At 49.2% G+C, this 7,874-nt stretch overlaps 1 protein-coding gene and 1 pseudogene across 1 annotated transcript in view; both read right to left on the bottom strand.

Annotated features, from left to right (window-relative positions):
• The window catches only part of STS (steroid sulfatase), a 203,942-nt gene that overhangs the window by 48,823 nt on the left and 147,245 nt on the right, over positions 1-7,874 (bottom strand). The gene's annotated exons all lie outside the window — the stretch shown is intronic.
• On the bottom strand, positions 797-915 carry LOC122151391 (annotated as a pseudogene).

Genomic DNA, 7,874 nt, shown 5'->3' with positions numbered 1-7,874 from the left:
GCACGTCTGTGTGTCTCTCCCCAGAAAGCCTCGCTATGTGACTACAAACCTCCTCAACCTCCTCTGTGTGCACGTCTGTGTGTCTCTCCCCAGAAGGCCTTGCTATGTGAGTATCAACCTCCTCCCACGTTCTGTGTGTGCACAGGTGTGTGTGGCGTCATTGGTGTCAACACTGGGACAAAACCTTGGCTGTGGTCATCTCTGTGATGTGGTGCTGCCATCACAGACATAGCACAAGGGGGTGGCTTTAACACAGAAGCCTAGCTTCTCATGGTCCAGGAGGCTACAAGTCCGAATTCAGGAAGCTGGCTCCCTCTCCGTGGGCTCTGGAGAAGGTCTTTACTTCAGCTTCTTTAGATGCTTCTCGGCGCTCCTTGGTGATCTCCATGTGGCATCTAACTTCCTCCTTTTCTACTTGCTTGCTTCAGGACCTTGTCTGCTCTCATATCTTAAAAGTGACTGGCTTAGGACACATCCTCCATTGATATGCCTGGTGGCATAGTGTCTAAGGCATATGACTGTTAACCAGAAGGTTGTTGGTTCAAACCCAGCAGCCACTCTGCAGAAGGAAGACTAGGCAATCTACCTTCGTAAAGATTTATTGCCTCAGAAACCCAAAAGGGGTCACTATGAGCTGGAATCAACTCCATGGCAGTGGTTGTTGTTATTGTTGTTGTTATTATGTGCCGTCGAGTTGGACCCGACTCATAGCAACCCCTCTTTGGGTTTCTGAGGCAGTATCCTTATGGAAGTAGATTGACCCATCTTCCTTCCGAAAGCAGAGGCCAACAGCAAAAGCCTACAGCACCCGGTATTCCCAGGAAGTCTCCCATCTAAGTACTAACCAGGCCCGACCCTGCTTAGCTTCCGAGATCATACAAGACTGGGCGCGTTCAGGGTGGTATCGCCGTAGACTCCATGGCAGTGGTTATTATTATTTTTTTTAGTTCATTAACATAACAAAGAAAACCCACTTCCCAATGGGGATGGCTTGCACAGGTACAGGGGTTAGGATTGACAGCACATATTTAAGGGGTGCACAAGACATCCATAGCAAAGGTCCATCCTGTCCGCGAGGACAGACACCAGGCAGCAGAAGTCATCACTGAATCCAGAAACATGCGATCCCAAAGGGGGGTCTTGCCCCAGTGCAGACAGGCCCACCACCCTGTGTGCCCCCTCCCCTACTTCTTCCAAAAAAGGAGGACAGGACTGCAGAGCCCCGTCCCCACAGAGGGGCACAGATGTCTCTCCATGCAAAATCAACATCCACTTTTTTGCTCAAGGATGTTTTTGCCATTTGATTGAAAATGCCAAGGGCTAAAGCCTGTTCAGTCTTTCTCAATGTCTATCATAAAAGCTACAGATACCTAGAATCCACACTGTTTTAAGTAAGCGTCACACTCGCACCTCAGGAATAAGACACATGGGAACCATGCAATGACTTGTCTCTGTTAGCAAACCATGATCAAAGTGACAATTCCTGTGCAGTCACTGTGTGCTGCTAAGCGAACCACCTATGCCCACTGGCTGCAGCTTGCTTGGCTCTGTCATCAACTTGAGACTCACTCCTTTGAAAATGTTAATTAGTTTATGGAGTTGGAATAGAAACAAGCAATTAAGTGACAGAACCTCCATTTAGACTTTGAAAAGGAAGTGACCTCTTTGGCCCAGAGAACAATTTCTAAGTTTGAAATACACACACACAAACACACACACATACAGGTACTGCAAAACTGAGTGCTTTACGCATTCGTATTGTAATTAAAAGGGGATGTGATCACACACCTCTATTTCAAATAAAATCCACCTTTCATATATTAAAAAAAAAAAAAAAAAAAACCAAACTCCCTGCCATGGAGTCCATTCTGACTCGCAGGGACCACCTTTGGGTTGCCAAGACTGTAAATCTTCACGGAAGCAGACCACCTCACTGTTCACCCACAGAGCAGCTGGTGGGATGAACCACCTACCTTCTGGTTAGAAACTGTGGTGGTTATGTCTGTGTGTCAACTTGGCTGGGCCTGGTTGAGTGGCAGGGCAGCTGGTGGTAGTTATTCCCCATGATGAGACTGGCAATCAATGCCATGGTGGGATCTACCACAAGCAGCTGAGTAGCTGCCTTTGGGATGTGGTCTGCTTCCTGTATACAAGAAGCAGCTTTGGGAATGGTCTCTAGCCTGTGGCACACTTGGACCCTGCATGTAGCCATGTCGTTGCTCAGCAGCCTGCTATGTTCTGCCGACCTCGGGACTTGCAATGGACTTAAGTTAATGGCCTGCAGTGTGGTTTGGTAACATTGGGACTGTGCCGTTTTACTTGTCAACCTTGGGTTTGTCAGCCTCAGCAGCCAGCAGTTGAGTGAAGAAAAGCCTCTAGTGCCAGTGGGCCGGGAGCAGGAGACAGAGCTGGACCTCAAGGTTGAGGGGCTTTCCCCCAGCCCGTAGAGCCTGGCACTTTGAACTCGGACTTAAAGCCTCCAAATTGTAAGAATAAACTGTTAAGGCCATCCCATTTGTGCTATATTTCTGTCAGAGTGGCACTAGGTAAACAGAACAGCAAGTAAATGCCTGAACCACTCTATTAAACCCACTGGCCTTGAATCGTTTGCCAGTTGAGGCTTACAAGTTGCTATGAGGCTGTGTCAGTGGGACCTGTAGACTAAGACAAGGAACAAAGGCCTGGAGATCTATGTCTGAAATCAGCCAGTGAGAACTGTATGGGGCATGACACTCTGACACTCATGGGGGCGCCAGGGCAAACAGTCAACTCAGAGCTAACTAATTGTTATGGAAGTCACCAGGTTCATGTCCCCACCAACCCCACACCTTATCCCACATCTTCCTGGTCCAGATTTTTTTCTTTTTTTGCAGACAGCACTGTATGTCCCTCCATCAATCACACCATGTCCATCTTGATCAGTAACAAATAACACTGAGATCTAGAACCAGAGTTGGTTAGTTAGTTTTACATCAAAGCTTACTTCAATAACCCACTGCCATGGAGTGGATTCTGACTCACGGCCCCCCTAGAGGACAGAGTGGAACTGCATCACAGGGTTTCCAAGGCTGTCAGTCTTTATGGAATGGACTGTCTCATGTTTTTACCACAGAGCTGGGTTGGAACCATTGACCTTTTGCTTAGCAGCCAAGCACTTCACCGCTAGACCACCAGGGCTCCTTAAAGGTACATTATCACACAGCAAATGCTGAGACGAGATGCCTGTTTAACAGTTAGTCTTCCAAATGAAATGCTGAGTCCTGGCCTTCCTCAACCATTCATTCAGTCAACGCTGGTCTATGTATCTCCTACTCTACAGGGGATACCTGCATAGGGTCGTGCAAATGATTACCATGATCTGCTGTGAACTGAAAGATGGGAGGTTTGAGTCCACCCAGAGGCACTTGGAAGAAAGACCTGGCAACCCACGTCCCAAACATCAGCCACTGAAAACTCCACCCAGGACAGCTGTCCTCGGGCACCCTGGGGCCACCAGGAGTGGGGTCAGCTGGGTGGCAACCCGTCACTGCTCCTCTCCCTGGGCTCTGTTAAAGACTTGGCACAACACAGAGGCAGGGACACCTCGTAGCCCAAAGCCTGCCTGGCACCGCGTCCTTCGCCCAACCTGCATCTCCTGGTCCAACTCCCCTCCCAGTCACGTCCACCTCACACCAGCCTGCACTCACATTTCGCACACAGGTTCCTTTAACGAAGCTTCATCTTCCCCAACCTACTCCTCCTCCCTGGCTATGTCCCCAAACTCCAGGATTGCAGACAGACAGCCATCCTAAGATGCCCACCTTGTCCCCATCAACGCGTCCGACTCATTGCCTAGAGTGATCACTTTAATGACCACCGTCAGCAAAGGTGCCATGACGACTGGGCTGGAATCAATGCAAGAGACACGAGCTGGGTGCCCTGGGCGTGGACGGGTGGCGGGAGAGCTGCTGTCAGACTGCTAAGCCCCCTTTCCTCCTTTCCTTCCCAAGACATACGCTTTGGATATTGCACCATCTAGGCTGTAAGCCAGAAGCTCATCTGTAAAACCCAGAGCCCATTAACCATTTACTTTTTCATCAGATCGATCCTGTGAAGGGCTAAGCTATTTCTCTCCTGAAAACTCAGAGCAGAAATCTCCCATGGGAGCAAGCAGGGCACCCTGCCACAGGGCAGAGGGGCACGAATACAGTGCCTTGGCAAGGATCTCAAGCCTTCAGGACATCAACTCACAGAGGGTGATTGTTTGGAAGGGCCAAGAGGGGGCTGCAGGACACCTTCTAAACAGAAATGTCTCCTTTGCAGAATGCCCTCCCACCGCTGCCCTGAGGAAATCCACATGGCAAGGATACCGTTCCAAGAACCTTTGTTATCTAACTGGAGACGACAGGAGAGAGTTGAGCAAACACGAGGACTTCTGCACCTGACTCTTGTTGTCCAGAAGAAGAAAACTCGGAAGCAGGACTGAGTGGCCGCTTTGTCCTGAGGCTGGTGATGTGGGTGGCAGAGGAACCCCAGATTCCAGAAAGTTCTTTCATCCAGTGTATGCTTTCCACAAGCAAGCAGTAAGCCACTAGGAGTCACTAGGGACATGCAGTGAGCCACCAGTAGCCACTAGGACTCACTGGGGACACCACAGTGAGACCCCACATCACGAGGACACCATGCACGGCCAGAACAGGAACCCAAGCCGCCTGGAGGACAGACAGCTGGACCGCTCCTCAGAGGCCAGATCGAGACACTTGCTCTCAAGTATACTTTGGACATGCCATCAAAGGGACCCATAGCAGAAGGACATCATGTTTGGTGAAACAGAGGGTCAGTGGAGAAGAGGGAGACTCAACGACATAGATGGACACACTGTCTACAATGTTGTAATTGTTGTTGTTATTTGCCATCGAGTGGGACCTGACTCATAGCAACCCTTCCTTGGGTTTCCAAGGCAGTATCACTACGGAAGTACATTGCCCAATCTTCCTTCTGAGAAGTGGCTGGTGGGTTTGAACTGCCAGCCTTCTGGTGAGCAGTCAAGTGCCTTAGGCACTACGCTACTGGAGCTCCCCTGTCTACAATAGGCTGAAACATACAGACTGTTATCAAGATGGTGCAAGTCCAGGCAATGTCTATACAGCAGGTCGCCGTGAGTCAGAGCCAACTGGACAGCACCACTTACCAACATGACAACAAGAAGGATGGTTAAGACTTAAAAAAAAAAAGGAAAATAAATGTTGGCAAGGATATAGAGCAACGGCAACCGTCATCCATTCCTGGTGGGAATGCAGAATGACAAAGCCAGTGTGGAAACCAGTGTGCTGGTCCCTCAAAAGTTAAACATGGTGCTATCCTGTGAAACACTATCCTAGGCATATACCCAATACATCTGAAAGCAACGACAGAGACTGACACATGTGCGTCAATGTTTGCTACGGCCCTGCTCACAGTTATTTCACAAAGGGTGAAATAACCCAAGTGTCCATCAACAGATGAATGGATAAACAACACGTGCTCCATCCACACACTGGAATATAAACCAAAATCAAATCCAGTGCTGCTGAATCCATTCCGAGTCACAGCGCCCCAGAGGACAGAGTGGAACAGCACCACTGGGTCTCCATGGCTGTCAATCTTCACAGAAGCAAAGCCCAAACCACACCCACTGCCTGGAGGGGATTCTGACCCACAGCCCCCCTAGAGGACAGAGTGGAACTGCCCCACAGGGTTTCCAAGGCTGTCAATCTTCACAGAAATAAATTTCCTCTTCATCTTCTCACAGAGCAGCTGATGGGTTTGAATAGCCAACCTTCTGGTTAGCATCCAAACACCTTAGGCACCACACCACCAGAGCTCCTTCTTAATTCCAACGTTGGTGTTAATATAGGAGCTTGACTAAATGTAGCCTTGTCATGCCAATTAATTTAGCTTTCTCTTTTCTCCTATAAGGCACAGAGACAGACAAAATACTCAAATGTTAAGTAACTATTTACGTGTCTGGAAGCATCAGGCTCATCAAGGAATAAAACAAACATCCCCTTCAGCAGCCGCCCACCATGAAAAACTCAACTCAAGCTAAGTCCAGGGAATACATACAAGTCCAGCATCTTCCCCCCTAAGTCGTGTTAGTGAGCAAGCCAGTCTTTTGTCTGACCAACAGGGGCCGTGAGGATCAACTCCCACTGAAGGCAGTTTTAAGATCAATCCAACCAACCAACCAACCAACCAACCTACCTACCAACCAACCACCCACTTGCTCTGCATGTCTTCTGGCACTGAAAAGCATCCCACTGGGAATGCCTCTCCACTGGGCTATGTGGGACACTGTGCCCCGTTCCAGGAATGTGACCCTATGCACTGTGTTGTCATGCTTTCCCGAACTGTATCCTGGCTCAGAGCTATCCTGCCGCCAGTGCCCTGGACACTGCTCGCTTGGGCAGGATTAGAAACTGACCTCATGCCTCGGGACATGTCAGTGACAATACAAGTGGACTTATTCTCCTTAACAGAAGGCGGGTACATTTAACATATGGGCCTTCTCCCAGGACGTCTTTTTGAAATGAATGCTGAAGATTTTCAAGTCTATCATAAGCAGGTCAAGGGTCCAATGGTTGAGACAACTGATGGCACAAGACAGACCTACAGTGCGCCATCCAAAGTGTATAGTGTACAATCAAATCCTAGGGCTTAGCAGCAGGGAAACAGACAGGACAGGACACATGCTTTTACAAAGGCATTCCAAACCCAAACCCATCGCTATCAACTCCATTCTGACTCCTCGTGACCCCTACTGGGCTTCCAAGGCTGCAAATCTTTATGGAAGTAGACTGTCACATCTTCCTTTCACAGAGCAGCCGATGGGTTTGAACTGCTGACCCTCTGGTTAACAGCAAAATGCCTTACCCGCTACGCCACCAAAGCTCCTTTACAATGGCATCACTTATCTGCACTCACAAGCTGCTTGAGACACAAAAATGCTGGGCTGGGCTTTGGGGTTTGTTGTTGTTATATGTTACGGCTTTCCAGTGGTTATGCAGTTCAGGGCATTTTTAGAGAGGGGCAAACAAAACGCTGTAATACTTCAGTAGAAGGCATGATGGTTGGCCTGACAATAGTTGGATTCAGCCACAATGGCGTGCAATGCTTTTTGGGACTCAGGCAATCCGGCCTGGCCGTCCAGGTCTGAGCTAGCATCGGAAGTGAAACCTTTGCAGGAGGCTTCCGGGAACTGAAGGACAGGCAGCCCAGGGGGAATGCTACCTGGTATGTGCATAGCCTACCATCTGCACTAAGGATGCAGCCAGAGAACAAACAAAACAACACCGTTGCCATGGAATGGATGCTGCCTCACGGCACGCCTACGTGCGTCAGAGGACCACTGTGCTCCAAATGGTTTCCTGTGGCCAATTTATTGGGAAGTAGATCACGAGGCCTTTCTTCCAAGGGATTTCTGGGTGGACTTGCACTGCTAACCTTCATGGTTAGTCACCCAGTTTGTTAACCATTTGCACTATTCAGGGAATTCCTGATGTATGTTACATGGAGGTGTACCTCAGAGATCTTGGGGCTTTGGTTCTAGACCACCGCAATAAAGTGAACGTTGCAATAAACTGAGCCACAGGAATTTTGGGTGTTTTGAGCCAGCCAATAAATATCATCCACACACAGTAAGGATTTTCAGGGCAGTTGTTGTTATTGTTGTTGTTGTTAAGTACCATCAGGCCATCTCTAACTCATAGCTCCCCTGTGCACAGCAGAACGAAACACCGCCTAGTCTTGTGTGAGCCTCACGATCCTTGCTGTACCTGAGCCCATCGCTGCAGCCACTGTGTCAGTCCATCTCGTTGAGGGCCTTCCCCTTCTTCGCTGACCCTCCACTTTCCCAA

Source organism: Orycteropus afer, unplaced genomic scaffold (genome assembly GCF_000298275.1).
Source record: "Orycteropus afer afer isolate SDZICR_OR568_19922 unplaced genomic scaffold, OryAfe1.0 scaffold00426, whole genome shotgun sequence".
NCBI lineage: Eukaryota > Metazoa > Chordata > Mammalia > Tubulidentata > Orycteropodidae > Orycteropus > Orycteropus afer.
Note: the sequence above shows the minus strand (reverse complement) of the source record. Positions and strands in the feature narration are given on the sequence as shown.